Source organism: Cherax quadricarinatus, chromosome 44, assembly GCF_038502225.1.
Source record: "Cherax quadricarinatus isolate ZL_2023a chromosome 44, ASM3850222v1, whole genome shotgun sequence".
NCBI lineage: Eukaryota > Metazoa > Arthropoda > Malacostraca > Decapoda > Parastacidae > Cherax > Cherax quadricarinatus.
Window position 1 is genome coordinate 9,280,878 of NC_091335.1, and position 17,814 is coordinate 9,298,691.

The 17,814-nt window shown below is 50.8% G+C and overlaps 1 protein-coding gene across 1 annotated transcript in view; it reads left to right on the forward strand.

Moving 5' to 3' along the window:
• The first annotated feature begins 13,108 nt into the window (after window positions 1-13,108).
• The window catches only part of LOC128697558 (transient-receptor-potential-like protein), a 622,300-nt gene continuing 617,594 nt past the window's right edge, over window positions 13,109-17,814 (forward strand). The window contains exon 1 of the mRNA XM_053789343.2: window positions 13,109-13,240. The gene's annotated coding sequence lies outside the window, so the exon portion shown is untranslated. The remainder of the gene's footprint in view (window positions 13,241-17,814) is intronic.

Here is a 17,814-nt window from a genome sequence, read left to right on the forward strand (position 1 = left end):
GAGATAGAAGGGGAGGATATTATACAAGTAAGAATTGGGAATGACATCAAATCCTCTTGATCGCTAAGGGAGCACAGAATCCTATTCAAGATTCCTCGAATCCATTTCTAATAAGTCAGGGATCACCTCTCTCCAGATAATAATAATAATAATAATAATAATAATAATAATAATAATAATAATAATAATAATAACGATGATAAACCGTAGTTGCAAGAATAATAATAATATTAATAACAAAAAACAATAATGATAATATAATAATAATTACAATAATACTATTATCATTATTATTATTACATTCACTAGTAGTCGCCCACTGAGGTAGGGTGACCTGAAAAAAGAGGAAACACATTCTCCATCATTCACTTAATCACTGCCTTTCGATTATGCTGAAGCGCTAAGCCTGCAGGGGCCAAACGGAGCTTGGCAAATGAGAGGCAATAAGGTTCGATCCAGGGAAAGTGGAGAACAGCTCCAATTCCCCGGATCAAGAGCCTTAGTTTCAGTGTTTTTATTTTTTTTAACTCTACCCGGCGCCTCTCTTCCGTTTCCTGTTAATAGACCAGCTGTTTTTGTCCTTTTTTTCTCGAGTTTTCTCTGTCGCTCTTCCTGTTAGCTCTCGTACCTCTGTTCATACCGTTAAGAATGTCTACCATACCGTTTATACTGTTAGGTATAACCACCACCGTTTATACTGTTAGGTACAACTGCCACCGTTCATACTGTTAGACAGGTATAACCACTAGAGTTTATATTGTTAAACAATGATAACCACCAGAGTTTATACTGTTAGACAGGGATAACTACTACCGTTGATACCACTAGGCTGCTCCCACCCACTACCCAAAGCAATCGAATATATATACACCGTCAGGAAACGTTAGAATCTGCACGTTGAGGAGTCATCCTTCATCTTGTAGGTACGAAGACACATGTCTTGTGTTATGGCAGGTGTTACCCAGGTGGGTAGGGGAGGTAGGGACACATAGCCTGTCACCACCTTTCAGCTGAGTCTAATTTACTGTTGTTTTTGTGGGATGTCTTGTGTGCTCTCTTTTTCTCTCTATCTCCCTCTCTCTCTTCTACCTGTATCCTCTATCGAGAGTTATTCTACTCTCGTAGCCTCGGACCAGGCTACGAGAGTAGATTGTTTCAGCTAATCTGTTGCTGGCAGCGGCCCGCTGGCCCGCGTATTTATCATAGCCTGGTTGATTTTCCACTTCCCTGAGGTGGTGGTTTCCTCTAGAAGACTTCGAGACTTGTTTCTTCAGTATTTCTGTGTCACGGATGTTGATACAGTGTTCTCTTACCATGCTCATGGCGCTCTTTTTCACTGGCTATGTTTTACACTTGTGTGATGTCATTGGCTCAGAAAACCGTCAAGTTGAAGAATGAGACACTTGTACAACTTTCAGGAATATTTATTGAGGGAACTTTCGCCAGCCAGTGGCTTCGTCAGTCCGATACATAGAACAGTGGAAGATGAGATGTTCGAGGTAATCAGTCCCTCAGCCTGGAGTCGACGTGCTCAGTCCTTCAATCTCAAGATTGACGGTAGAATTTTTTTTTTTACTACTATTCTTTGTGTTTTATTTTATTAGAAAATTTAATATTCATCTTCCTACTTTTCATGTTATATCTACTAACATTATTTTATAGGGTATCACTCCAAGACTGAATGTGTCAGATGTCGTAGAGAAGTCCGTGTAGACAACACAAGCGGTTTTTTTCGAAAGCCTCCGTAATTTTGTCATAATGATCCAGTAGCTGTGACAAACATGATCTTCCTGCTCTAAATCCACGTTGCTTTGTGTTGTGTAGGTTATTTACCTTCATAAAATTTCTAATTTGGCATCTTACCACCCTTTCAAAGACTTCCGAGGTGCGATGTTAGTGTTACTGTTCTGTAACTCTTCGCCAGAGCTCGACTCCCTCCTTTGTGTAGAGGAACTATGTCTGCATTCTATAGTCTCTGGGATTTCACCTAGATGTAACCTCTTTCTCCAAGGAATATTGAGGGCTCGTGCTAGCGATATTCTGGGTATTTTTAACATCTAACCTTGTGGGTGGTGATGACCTTGCAGGGGAGCGGAGTGAGGATGTTTGCGACCTGTGCCCACCTCTGGCACTCTCGTGAGATGCCATAGTGTCAATGTCTGAGTGTCATTTAATTAATACTGTCAGAAAAGTGATCTTTCGAATGTATCACACCAGCTTAGATATGTTCTCTTTCCCAATGACACAACTTTAGTCATCTCCCACCCAGTAGGGGACCAACATTTTTGTGGCCTTGAAGCTTGAACTGTCGACCTGTAGTTGCCTTCACAGCCAGCAACAGGTAGGCCTACATAACCAGCAACTGTAAGGCCTACATAACCAGTAACTGTAAGGCCTACATAACCAGCAACAACTAGACCTACATGATACTTTAACAACCCTTTAATCTTTAAATTAACTATTATTTTGTGTTAAATTAAACTATATTATTATTTTTTTAAGAAACCTCATACAGGAGACCCAAAATTTTTAAACAATGTGGACTAAAGTGGCTTCTGGAGCCCCTCCGGGATTAGGGGCCCGGAAACTTTAAACTTCATTAGTTTCACAGCAGATCCGCCCCTGCTCCCACCTAAACTTAGTATCCCTCAACCCCTTTGTTAATGAAGAGGTCTTAAAAATACCTACCTGGATGACTACCAATAAACAAATATACTGGTTATTTTGACTTGCCATGTTTGGCCTTGTATGCAGTTCTGTCAAAGGAGAATGGGTGAACAATGACTAATATTTGATTGTCAACTTTGTAGTTTGAAAAAAAAAGATGTCTGTGATGGCGCTATTTTGTGCTGCTTTACATAAAGCACACTTGTGTTTACTGGATCTATAAAACTGTTGTTACATGTATTATGGTTTCACTCATGTTTGTCCATCACTGTAACAAATCAAATATTGTTTACACGCACACACACACGCGCACGCACACGCACACACACACGCACACACACACACACACACACACACACACACACACACACACACACACACACACAGTACATTATCCTAATCCCAGCTGTCTACCAAAACTAGAGTCTGCTAGAATGTAGCTGATACTCTATATGGTCAATAAGAACAGTCTTCTGTTAACTTTCTCATATACTCAAATGTACTCTCTCTCTCTCTCTCTAACATAATTCCCATTCCTATTTTTTTGTTTCGTCTCCTTGTTGATGTTCCATCCGTCATCTCACCAGCACAATACCGTGACTGGAACGGTACACAAATAACCCAGCTTTAACAGTCGCCGTCTGGTTGAATCCTCCCTAATACACAACTTTCCTTGTATGAATCTTGGTCCTATCTTCGTCTCTGTAGATGCCTTCCTCTTCCACTACATTGTAAAATGCTCCAAACTTCAGAACACCCGTGACTTAACCTGATTCCTCCTTTTTCTTCTTCTCCCTCTTACCCTTTCCTCTTTCCTTTTTCTCTTCTGGGTTGTCTTTCTTTCTTCTGCCTTGTGTTTCTGTTCCTTCATTATTTTTTTATTATTCCCCCCTACCTCTATGTTCTTGCTCTCCCTCTGTGGGCACCTAGCTCCCTTGCAGTGCTCCCATTTCTTAGTATTTGACTGGCTCCTCCTTCTTTCTTCCTCACCACTACTTCCTTCCACCTCCGCCACTACTACTACTGCTACTACTACTACTACTACTACTACCACCACCACTTCCTGCCTATATATACCCGTCCTGCTCTACTTATCGTTGGTGTGACTTTGTAAATGGTCCAAGTCGGATCGAAAAGTAGTCGTAAGGTCCTCTCTTCTATGTGCGGGTTATTTGTGTACAGTATTTTTTTAGTTACACTTTCTTCATGGTCCCCACATTTTGTCTGGACTCCTGTGAATTTTATATTTTAAGCAGTTCTCATCTCTCTTTCTCACTGTTTATTCCTTACGCAAGGCTAGATTAAATCAGGAAAGTTAGTTTACGTTAGTTTAGGCAAAGCTATGTCAGATTAGTAATTACATGGGGTTAGATTACGTTTGATTAGGTTAGGTTATGTTAAGTGTTGTTATAATGTTACGCATTTGTAAACCAACCGATTGTGAATTGTGAGACGAGTTATGCACGTACATTAAACTGCGTACAAACTTTTAAGATTAACGGTGGGAAGGGCCGGCAACCACAGACAAGTAGAGAAAACATCAAGGTAATGAAACAGGGAGATGCATTCCCCTGGAGTTGTAAGCTTGATGACCAGGGGAAACTAGGATCAACACAGAAGGCTCAGAGGAGACTAGTGTCTCGTGGCTTGGGAACGAAGATATCATCAACACGGTGAGCTGGGAACGAAGATATCATCAACACGGTGAGCTTGGGAACGAAGATATCATCAATACGGTGAGCTTGGGAACGAAGATATCATCAATACGGTGAGCTTGGGAACGAAGATATCATCAACACGGTGAGCTTGGGAACGAAGATATCATCAACACGGTGAGCTGGGAACGAAGATATCATCAACACGGTGAGCTGGGAACGAAGATATCATCAACACGGTGAGCTGGGAACGAAGATATCATCAACACGGTGAGCTGGGAACGAAGATATCATCAACACGGTGAGCTTGGGAACGAAGATATCATCAACACGGTAAGGAAAAGACTCAACGTTTCGCTGTGTTCAATTTTTATCAAGTTCATAAAGAATTAGACACATGTGCAACATCTGGGTATCTTTACTGTAGACGTTTCGCCATCCAGTGGCTTTATCAGTACAAATTCCAGGACATAATGGAAAGACAGTAGAATTATACACAAAAGATAAGGTAATCAGTCACATACTCGTATGTTACATAATAAATAGGCTGTGAAATAAGCTGATGTAGGTAACAGCTCTTACTTTGTAAATAAAGTAATGAATCTTTAGTTTAATCCTGTAAAACCCTGAGAAAGAGATAGATAGATAGATAGATAGATAGATAGATAGATAGATAGATAGATAGAGAGAGAGAGAGAGAGAGAGAGAGAGAGAGAGAGAGAGAGAGAGAGAGAGAGAGAGAGAGGCAATAACACAAAAGTTATATAACACGATACACTGGTTACAATAGCCACTTGGTGAAAGCAAATCTTTACAGACAACGTTTCGACCTAAGTAGAGCTTATCAGTTCCCTCGTCTACAACAAAGGTTATCCCCGGCACGTTTCCACCTCGCATGTGGACAACACCCGCAACCCTCTAGACGCCACCTTGTAAAATCGACCACTGTACGACCTTTCGATCTACCCGGAATCATTATCAAGTCACAGGCGAACGAGAACATGGAAAAACACCAGAAAATATAAGTTCAATAATTTTTTTTTTTTTTATTATCACACCGGCCGATTCCCACCAAGGCAGGGTGGCCCGAAAAAGAAAAACTTTCACCATCATTCACTCCATCACTGTCTTGCCAGAAGAGATTAGAAGATAGACTGGTAAAGAGGGGAGGAAAGGGAAGATAGATAGGTCAGGTGACAAAAATAGGTGAAAATAGGCCAGGAGGTGAATAGTGGGCAAGGTCTCCTTACTCCCACTAACACTGTTCACCTAGCGGTAAACAAGTGCAGGAGGGCCCCTCTTATGCAGCAGGTTAGCTTCAGGTTACCGCTGTAAAGCGAAACATAGCTTTTTTTTCACTTTCAAATGCATATATAAACCTGATAACATGTTTACATTGTATTATGTTAATATGCAATAGAGTTAGGCCAAAAAAATGAATATATTTACTGTAGGAAGTCTGAATAAATGAAGAATGGATACAATTAAAAACCGCTGCATTGTTGAAACGCTGTAAAGTGAAACGCTGTGAAACTCCTGTGCCCGGGAGCCAGTCGACTGCTAATCACGACAAGATTAAACTGGACGAGAAACTGTTCATAAAGGATTGGGCGAATGTTTTTGTTAAGTGGGTTTGGATTTGACAAGGATCTGCCAAGCATGGGCCAGTAGGCCTGCTGTCAGTGCTAATCCTTTCTTATGTTCTTATGAAAAATATAAAAGCGGCAGTGATGGCTAGCAGCAACAGTCTGGTGAACCAGGGAGTAACCAAAGAATTTTACCTGGATCTCTTGTAGTTCTTCTAGGATAGACTAACTCTCAAAACCAGCTACAGGAATGTCACAGGCACGACAGCTAGGCCTAGGCTTCGAAATGGGCCGAGATCAAAAAAAAGATCTGGTAAAGATATATATTGATTACAGTCTTATGTTATCTTTCTGGGGAAGATGATCTTTGTCTATCTCTCCTTCCTTGTTATCTTGTTGTGGCTGCCATGTTATCCTGGTGTAATTGCGTTCCCTGTTATCTTAGTGGCTGCCTTAACTTGGTGCAGCTGCCTGACGGTACAAATACATAACCATCAGAACCTTGAATGGTTATCGTCTCCCTTCCCCCCAGTGGGTTATGATAACCCACTGGGAGTTATAACCCTTAGTGGGTTATAACTCCCAGTGGGTTATGACCCCCAGTGGGTTATGACTCCCTAGTTTGTTATCCCGAACCCCGTGTGGGTTAGAGTCCCCACCACCACCGTGGGTTGGATCATGACAGCAGTCTTCTAGGAGTACCATGGGCTGGAGCATGACAGCACTCTCCTAGGAGCACCATGGGCTGGAGCATAACAGCACTATCCCAGAAGCACCGTGGGTTGGAGCATGACAGCACTTTCCTAGGAGTACCGTAGGCTGAAGCATGACAGCAAGCTCCCAGGAGCATCCTGGGCTGGAGCATGACAGCAAGCTCCCAGGAGCATCGTGGGCTGGAGCATGACAGCAGGCTCCCAGGAGCATCGTGGGCTGGAGCATGACAGCACTCTCTCAGGAGCATCGTAGGCTGGAGCATGACAGCACTCTCCCAGGAGCACTGTGGGCTGGAGCATAACAGCACTCTCCCAGGAGCACCGTGGGCTGGAGCATGACAGCAGGCTTCCAGGAGCACCGTGGGCTGGAGCATGACAACACTCTCTCAGGAGCACCGTGGGCTGGAGCATGACAGCGCTCTCAGGAGCACCGTGGGCTGGAGCATGACAGCAAGCTCCCAGAAGCATCGTGGGCTGGAGCATGGCAGCAGGCTCCCAGGAGCATCCTGGGCTGGAGCATGGCAGCAGGCTCCCAGGAGCATCGTGGGCTGGAGCATGGCAGCAGGCTCCCAGGAGCATCCTGGGCTGGAGCATGACAGCACTCTCAGGAGCATCGTGGGCTGGAGCATGACAGCAAGCTCCCAGGAACATCCTGGGCTGGAGTATGACAGCAAGCTTCCAGGAGCATCGTGGGCAGGAGCATGACAGCACTCTCCCTGGAGCACCGGGGGCTGAAGCATGACAGCACTCTCCCTGGAGCACCGGGGGCTGGAGCATGACAGCACTCTCCCTGGAGCACCGGGGGCTGGAGCATGACAGCACTCTCCCTGGAGCACCGGGGGCTGGAGCATGACAGCACTCTCCCTGGAGCACCGGGGGCTGGAGCATGACAGCACTCTAGCTGGAGCACCGGGGGCTGGAGCATGACAGCACTCTCCCTGGAGCACCGGGGGCTGGAGCAAGACAGCACTCTCCCTGGAGCACCGGGGGCTGGAGCATGACAGCACTCTCCCTGGAGCACCGGGGGCTGGAGCATGACAGCACTCTCCCTGGAGCACCGTGGGCTGGAGCATGACAGCACTCTCCTAAGAGCACCGTGGGCTGGAGCATGACAGCACTCTCCCAGAAGCACCGTGGGTTGGAGCATGACAGCACTCTCCTAGGAGTACCGTGGGCTGGAGCATGACAGCACTCTCCCTGGAGCACCGTGGGCTGGAGCATGACAGCAGGCTCCCAAGAGTACCGTGGGCTGGAGCATGACAGCACTCTCAGGAGCAACGTGTGCTGGAGCATGACAGCACTCTCCTAGGAGCACCGTGGGCTGGAGCATGACAGCACTGTCTCAGGAGCACCGTGGGCTGGAGCATGACAGCACTCTCCCAGGAGCACCGTGGGCTGGAGCATGACAGCACTCTCCTAGGAGTACCGAGTGTGTGCTGGAGCATGACAGCACTCTCCCAGGAGCACCATGGGCTGGAACATGACAGCGCTCTCCTAGGAGCACCGTGTGTGTGCTGGAGCATGACAGCACTCTCCCAGGAGCACCGTTGGCTGAAGCATGACAGCACTCTCTTAGGAGCACCGTGTGTGTGCTGGAGCATTACAGCACTCTCTCAGGAGCACCGTGGGCTGGAGCATGACAGCACTTTCCCAGGAGCACCGTGGATTGGAGCATGACAGCACGCTCCTAGGAGTACCGTGGGCTGGAGCATGACAACACTCTCCCTGGAGCACCGTGGGCTGGAGCATGACAGCACTCTCCCTGGAGCACCGTGGGCTGGAGCATGACAGCACTTTCCCAGGAGCACCGTGGATTGGAGCATGACAGCACGCTCCTAGGAGTACCGTGGGCTGGAGCATGACAACACTCTCCCTGGAGCACCGTGGGCTGGAGCATTACAGCACTCTCTCAGGAGCACCGTGGGCTGGAGCATGACAGCACTTTCCCAGGAGCACCGTGGATTGGAGCATGACAGCACGCTCCTAGGAGTACCGTGGGCTGGAGCATGACAACACTCTCCCTGGAGCACCGAGGGCTGGAGCATGACAGCACTCTCCCTGGAGTACCGTGGGCTGGAGCATGACAGCACTCTCCCAGGAGCACCGAGGGCTGGAGCATGACAGCACTCTCCCTGGAGCACCGTGGGCTGGAGCATGACAGCACTCTCTCAGGAGCACCGTGGGCTGGAGCATGACAGCACTCTCTCAGGAGCACCGTGGGCTGGAGCATGACAGCAAGTTCCCAGGAGCATCGTGGGCTGGAGCATGACAGCAAGCTCCCAGGAGCATCCTGGGCTGGAGCATGACAGCAGGCTCCCAGGAGCATCGTGGGATGGAGCATGACAGCACTCTCTCAGGAGCATCGTGGGCTGGAGCATGACAGCAAGCTCCCAGGAGCATCCTGGGCTGGAGCATGACAGCAAGCTCCCAGGAGCATCGTGGGCTGGAGCATGACAGCAGGCTCCCAGGAGCATCGTGGGCTGGAGCATGACAGCACTCTCTCAGGAGCATCGTAGGCTGGAGCATGACAGCACTCTCCCAGGATCACTGTGGGCTGGAGCATAACAGCACTCTCCCAGGAGCACCGTGGGCTGGAGCATGACAGCAGGCTTCCAGGAGCACCGTGGGCTGGAGCATGACAGCACTCTCAGGAGCACCGTGGGCTGGAGCATGACAGCGCTCTCAGGAGCACCGTGGGCTGGAGCATGACAGCAAGCTCCCAGGAGCATCGTGGGCTGGAGCATGGCAGCAGGCTCCCAGGAGCATCCTGGGCTGGAGCATGACAGCACTCTCAGGAGCATCGTGGGCTGGAGCATGACAGCAAGCTCCCAGGAACATCCTGGGCTGGAGTATGACAGCAAGCTTCCAGGAGCATCGTGGGCAGGAGCATGACAGCACTCTCCCTAGAGCACCGGGGGCTGGAGCATGACAGCACTCTCCCTGGAGCACCGGGGGCTGGAGCATGACAGCACTCTCCCTGGAGCACCGGGGGCTGGAGCATGACAGCACTCTCCCTGGAGCACCGGGGGCTGGAGCATGACAGCACTCTCCCTGGAGCACCGGGGGCTGGAGCATGACAGCACTCTCCCTGGAGCACCGGGGGCTGGAGCATGACAGCACTCTCCCTGGAGCACCGGGGGCTGGAGCATGACAGCACTCTCCCTGGAGCAAGACAGCACTCTCCCTGGAGCACCGGGGGCTGGAGCATGACAGCACTCTCCCTGGAGCACCGGGGGCTGGAGCATGACAGCACTCTCCCTGGAGCACCGGGGGCTGGAGCATGACAGCACTCTCCCTGGAGCAAGACAGCACTCTCCCTGGAGCACCGGGGGCTGGAGCATGACAGCACTCTCCCTGGAGCACCGGGGGCTGGAGCATGACAGCACTCTCCCTGGAGCACCGGGGGCTGGAGCATGACAGCACTCTCCCTGGAGCACCGGGGGCTGGAGCATGACAGCACTCTCCCTGGAGCACCGGGGGCTGGAGCATGACAGCACTCTCCCTGGAGCACCGGGGGCTGGAGCATGACAGCACTCTCCCTGGAGCACCGGGGGCTGGAGCATGACAGCACTCTCCCTGGAGCATCGGGGGCTGGAGCATGACAGCACTCTCCCTGGAGCACCGGGGGCTGGAGCATGACAGCACTCTCCCTGGAGCACCGGGGGCTGGAGCATGACAGCACTCTCCCTGGAGCACCGGGGGCTTGAGCATGACAGCACTCTCCCAGGAGCACCGGGGGCTGGAGCATGACAGCACTCTTCCAGGAGCACCGGGGGCTGGAGCATGACAGCTCTCCCAGGAGCACCGGGGCCTGGAGCATGACAGCACTCTCCCTGGAGCACCGGGGGCTGGAGCATGACAGCACTCTCCCTGGAGCACCGGGGGCTGGAGCATGACAGCACTCTCCCTGGAGCACCGGGGGCTTGAGCATGACAGCACTCTCCCAGGAGCACCGGGGGCTGGAGCATGACAGCACTCTTCCAGGAGCACCGGGGGCTGGAGCATGACAGCACTCTCCCAGGAGCACCGGGGGCTGGAGCATGACAGCACTCTCCCTGGAGCACAGGGGGCTGGAGCATGACAGCACTCTCCCTGGAGCACCGGGGGCTGGAGCATGACAGCACTCTCCCTGGAGCACCGGGGGCTGGAGCATGACAGCACTCTCCCTGGAGCACCGGGGGCTGGAGCATGACAGCACTCTCCCAGGAGCACCGGGGGCTGGAGCATGACAGCACTCTCCCAGGAGCACCGGGGGCTGGAGCATGACAGCACTCTCCCAGGAGCACCGGGGGCTGGAGCATGACAGCACTCTCTCAGGAGCACCGTGGGCTGGAGCATGACAGCAAGTTCCCAGGAGCATCGTGGGCTGGAGCATGACAGCAAGCTCCCAGGAGCATCCTGGGCTGGAGCATGACAGCAGGCTCCCAGGAGCATCGTGGGATGGAGCATGACAGCACTCTCTCAGGAGCATCGTGGGCTGGAGCATGACAGCAAGCTCCCAGGAGCATCCTGGGCTGGAGCATGACAGCAAGCTCCCAGGAGCATCGTGGGCTGGAGCATGACAGCAGGCTCCCAGGAGCATCGTGGGCTGGAGCATGACAGCACTCTCTCAGGAGCATCGTAGGCTGGAGCATGACAGCACTCTCCCAGGATCACTGTGGGCTGGAGCATAACAGCACTCTCCCAGGAGCACCGTGGGCTGGAGCATGACAGCAGGCTTCCAGGAGCACCGTGGGCTGGAGCATGACAGCACTCTCAGGAGCACCGTGGGCTGGAGCATGACAGCGCTCTCAGGAGCACCGTGGGCTGGAGCATGACAGCAAGCTCCCAGGAGCATCGTGGGCTGGAGCATGGCAGCAGGCTCCCAGGAGCATCCTGGGCTGGAGCATGACAGCACTCTCAGGAGCATCGTGGGCTGGAGCATGACAGCAAGCTCCCAGGAACATCCTGGGCTGGAGTATGACAGCAAGCTTCCAGGAGCATCGTGGGCAGGAGCATGACAGCACTCTCCCTAGAGCACCGGGGGCTGGAGCATGACAGCACTCTCCCTGGAGCACCGGGGGCTGGAGCATGACAGCACTCTCCCTGGAGCACCGGGGGCTGGAGCATGACAGCACTCTCCCTGGAGCACCGGGGGCTGGAGCATGACAGCACTCTCCCTGGAGCACCGGGGGCTGGAGCATGACAGCACTCTCCCTGGAGCACCGGGGGCTGGAGCATGACAGCACTCTCCCTGGAGCACCGGGGGCTGGAGCATGACAGCACTCTCCCTGGAGCAAGACAGCACTCTCCCTGGAGCACCGGGGGCTGGAGCATGACAGCACTCTCCCTGGAGCACCGGGGGCTGGAGCATGACAGCACTCTCCCTGGAGCACCGGGGGCTGGAGCATGACAGCACTCTCCCTGGAGCAAGACAGCACTCTCCCTGGAGCACCGGGGGCTGGAGCATGACAGCACTCTCCCTGGAGCACCGGGGGCTGGAGCATGACAGCACTCTCCCTGGAGCACCGGGGGCTGGAGCATGACAGCACTCTCCCTGGAGCACCGGGGGCTGGAGCATGACAGCACTCTCCCTGGAGCACCGGGGGCTGGAGCATGACAGCACTCTCCCTGGAGCACCGGGGGCTGGAGCATGACAGCACTCTCCCTGGAGCACCGGGGGCTGGAGCATGACAGCACTCTCCCTGGAGCATCGGGGGCTGGAGCATGACAGCACTCTCCCTGGAGCACCGGGGGCTGGAGCATGACAGCACTCTCCCTGGAGCACCGGGGGCTGGAGCATGACAGCACTCTCCCTGGAGCACCGGGGGCTTGAGCATGACAGCACTCTCCCAGGAGCACCGGGGGCTGGAGCATGACAGCACTCTTCCAGGAGCACCGGGGGCTGGAGCATGACAGCTCTCCCAGGAGCACCGGGGCCTGGAGCATGACAGCACTCTCCCTGGAGCACCGGGGGCTGGAGCATGACAGCACTCTCCCTGGAGCACCGGGGGCTGGAGCATGACAGCACTCTCCCTGGAGCACCGGGGGCTTGAGCATGACAGCACTCTCCCAGGAGCACCGGGGGCTGGAGCATGACAGCACTCTTCCAGGAGCACCGGGGGCTGGAGCATGACAGCACTCTCCCAGGAGCACCGGGGGCTGGAGCATGACAGCACTCTCCCTGGAGCACAGGGGGCTGGAGCATGACAGCACTCTCCCTGGAGCACCGGGGGCTGGAGCATGACAGCACTCTCCCTGGAGCACCGGGGGCTGGAGCATGACAGCACTCTCCCTGGAGCACCGGGGGCTGGAGCATGACAGCACTCTCCCAGGAGCACCGGGGGCTGGAGCATGACAGCACTCTCCCAGGAGCACCGGGGGCTGGAGCATGACAGCACTCTCCCAGGAGCACCGGGGGCTGGAGCATGACAGCACTCTCCCAGGAGCACCGGCAGCACATCTGGTCACTGCTCTCGCAGAGCCACGCTGGTTAGTCGTGGCTAGGCACCCATCCCAGCAAGGTGCTCGACCCGTCGTCCCCGCCCTCGCTAGCCCATGCTCTTGTGTCGGCCCACAGGACGACGCCCACCTACGCTCGTGCGCCACCCCTCACCTGTTTCTCCGGCTCGCCCATGCTGTGAGCAAGTTATACCCCCTTAGCCAACGCTGTGTCGTACCATGCTCAACACTGGGCTACCCACGGCAAACAATGGGGGGGTTAAATCCTATCCATTACCCAATTTCTGTGAATCAATTAATTCTCCTTTCAGTTCTTCCCATACTTGTTCAACAAGAATATTGACGATGTTGCCGGTTTAGAAACAAAACAAGTTGAAGGGCAAGACAACTGTGTAATATTTGGGAATCTTTATTGTGGCGTCTTCAGTCTGGTACAGAGAAGAAGGCTGGAGGGTGAGGGAAAGTTTGAGGTAATCAGTCCCTTAGCCTAGAGTGAATGTGTTCAGTTCATCAAGATTGATGGACTGAACACATCGACTCCAGCCTGAGGGACCGATTACCTCAAACTCTACATCATCTTCCATCGTTCTTCTTTGCAATGGACTGAAGAAGCCACTGGCTGGCGAAACGTTTCCACAATAAATATTCCCAAATGATGCGAAAGTGTCTCATTCTTCAAGGATATATATGCACCGAGGTGTATATATCTCCCAGTGTATATAGGAAGAGAGTTTAGTGATTCACGTGTTCTTGACTGGTGGTGAGCAAGTGTCAAGCAGCCTTAATGACCCTCGTGTAGTAGATAGGCTTGAAATCCCATTAGCCAAGCAACCGACTGCTCCGCGACTCTTGAAAACCGGAAGTTCTTCGACGCAGGTTGTCAAGTAACCTAAAGTGCCGAGTTTACTCTTGGACGCAGCTGCGTCAGGCGGTGATCTGCTTTGCGTCAGGTTATCTGAAAACCCATCTACACCTGCTGTTTAACGTTACTACAGCTGCACGAGGCCCTGATGACTGCTGTAAGTCAGCTGTCTGCGCTGCGGAGTGCACCTTTCCCGCGAGGTTCAATGACCCCAACCAGAAGGAACACTGCAGCAGGTCTACTGGGTCAAGCTGGTCAGGTCCAACTCACACCCACTCACGTATATGTCTAACCTAGTTTTTTTAACCCCGGTGTCCCTAGCTAACCGCAGCATCCCTAGTGATCCCTGGTGTGTCTAGCCAATCCCGGCATTTCTTGTGATCCCTACTCACTTTCAGCATCCCCAACGATCCTTAACTCATTCCCAACATCCCTGGTGATTCCTAGGTCACTCCCAACATCCCAGGTATCCCAAGCTTACTCCCAGCATCCCTGATGATCCCTAGCTCACTCCCAGCATCCCTGGTGATTCCTAGCTCACTCCCAGCATACCTGATGATCCCTAGCTCGCTCCCAGCATCCCTGGTGATTCCTAGCTCACTCCCAGCATCCCTGGTGATCCCTAGCTCACTCCCAGCATCCCTGGTGACCCCTAGCTCACTCCCAGCATCCCTGGTGACCCCTAGCTCATTCCCAGCATCCCAGCCGTTGTGCCAAAGTAATCCAGCCGTTGTGCCAAAGTATTCCAGCCACTGTACTAAAGTAATCCACAGTTGTACTAAAATCATCCACCGCTACCTGTACTAAAGTAATCCATCGCTGTACTAGAGTAATCCACCGTTGTACTAAAGTAATCACCGCTGTACTAAAGTAATCCAGCAGCTGGAGTATCTGATCTGGATCTGTTTTTATATCCGGCATGGCACAGCACAGCACAGCACAGCACAGCACAGCACAATGCAACACAGCACAACATAACACAGCACAATACAACACAACAGCACAGCACAACATAATGCAACACAGCACAACAGAACACAGCACAGCACAACATAACACAACACAGCACAACATAACACAACACAGCACAACATAACACAGCACAACATAACACAGCACAACATAATACAACACAGCACAACATAACACAGCACAATACAACACAACAGCACAGCACAACATAACACAGCACAACATAACACAGCACAACATAATACAACACAGCACAACATAACACAGCACAATACAACACAACAGCACAGCACAACATAATGCAACACAGCACAACAGAACACAGCACAGCACAACATAACACAACACAGCACAACATAACACAACACAGCACAACATAACACAGCACAACATAACACAGCACAACATAATACAACACAGCACAACACAGCAAAGCACAACATAACACAGCACAACATAATACAACACAGCACAACACAACACAGCACAGCATAACACAGCACAACATAATACAACACAGCACAACACAACACAGCACAACATAACACAGCACAACATAATACAACACAGCACAGCACAACATAACACAGCACAACATAACACAGCACAACATAATACAACACAGCACAGCACAACGCAACACAGCACAACATAACACAGCACAACATAATACTACACAGCACAACATAACACAGCACAACATAATACAACACAGCACAGCACAACATAACACAGCACAACATAACATAGCACAACATAATACAACACAGCACAACACATCACAGCATAACACAGCACAACATAATACAACACAGCACAACATAACACAGCACAACATAATACAACACAGCACAACACAGCACAACATAATGCAGCACAGCACAACACAGCACAACATAATGCAACACAGCACACCACAACACAACACAACACAGCACAGCACAACATAACACAGCACAACATAATACAACACAGCACAACATAACACAGCACAACATAATACAACACAGCACAACACAGCACAACATAATACAACACAGCACAACACAACACAGCACAACATAATACAACACAGCACAACACAACACAGCACAACATAATACAACACAGCACAACACAACACAGCACAACATAATACAACACAGCACAACACAACATAACACAGCACAACACATAACATAGCACAACAGAACACAGCACAACACAACATAACACAGCACAGCACAGCAAAACAGAACATAGCACAACACAACACAGCACAACAGAAGACAGCACAATACAACATAACACAGCAAAACATAACACAACACAGCACAACAGAACACAGTACAGCACAACATAACACAGCACAACATAACACAGCACAACATAACACAGCAAAACATAACACAGCATAACACAGAATAATATTACATAAATTTAACCAGGGCAGTTTGCCTCTACAACGAACAACAGCGCTGTACCACTTGACGTAACCTGTACCACTTGACGTAACCTGTACCACTTGACGTAACCTGTACCACTTGACGTAACCTGTACCACTTGACGTAACCTGTACCACTTGACGTAACCTGTACCACTTGACGTAACCTGTACCACTTGACGTAACCTGTACCACTTGACGTAACCTGTACCACTTGACGTAACATGTACCACTTGACGTAACATGTACCACTTGACGTAACCTGTACCACTTGACGTAACCTGTACCACTTGACGTAACCTGTACCACTTGACGTAACCTGTACCACTTGACGTAACCTGTACCACTTGACGTAACCTGTACCACTTGACGTAACCTGTACCACTTGACGTAACATGTACCGCTTGACGTAACCTGTACCACTTGACGTAACCTGTACCACTTGACGTAACATGTACCGCTTGACGTAACCTGTACCACTTGACGTAACCTGTACCACTTGACGTAACATGTACCGCTTGACGTAACATGTACCACTTGACGTAACATGTACCACTTGACGTAACATGTACCACTTGACGTAACCTGTACCACTTGACGTAACCTGTACCACTTGACGTAACTTGTACCACTTGACGTAACCTGTACCACTTGACGTAACTTGTACCACTTGACGTAACCTGTACCACTTGACGTAACCTGTACCACTTGACGTAACATGTACCACTTGACGTAACATGTACCACTTGACGTAACCTGTACCACTTGACGTAACCTGTACCACTTGACGTAACCTGTACCACTTGACGTAACCTGTACCACTTGACGTAACCTGTACCACTTGACGTAACCTGTACCACTTGACGTAACCTGTACCACTTGACGTAACCTGTACCACTTGACGTAACCTGTACCACTTGACGTAACCTGTACCACTTGACGTAACCTGTACCACTTGACGTAACATGTACCACTTGACGTAACCTGTACCGCTTCACGTAACATGTACCACTTGACGTAACCTGTACCACTTGACGTAACCTGTACCACTTGACGTAACCTGTACCACTTGACGTAACATGTACCACTTGACGTAACCTGTACCGCTTGACGTAACATGTACCACTTGACGTAACCTGTACCACTTGACGTAACCTGTACCACTTGACGTAACCTGTACCACTTGACGTAACATGTACCACTTGATGTAACCTGTACCACTTGACGTAACCTGTACCATTTGACGTAACATGTACCACTTCACGTAACTTGTACCACTTGACGTAACCTGTGCCATTTGACGTAACATGTACCACCTGACGTAACTTGTACCACTTGACGTAACCTGTACCACTTGACGTAACCTGTACCACTTGACGTAACTTGTACCACTTGACGTAACTTGTACCATTTGACGTAACATGTACCACTTCACGTAACTTGTACCACTTGACGTAACCTGTACCACTTGACGTAACCTGTACCAATTGACGTA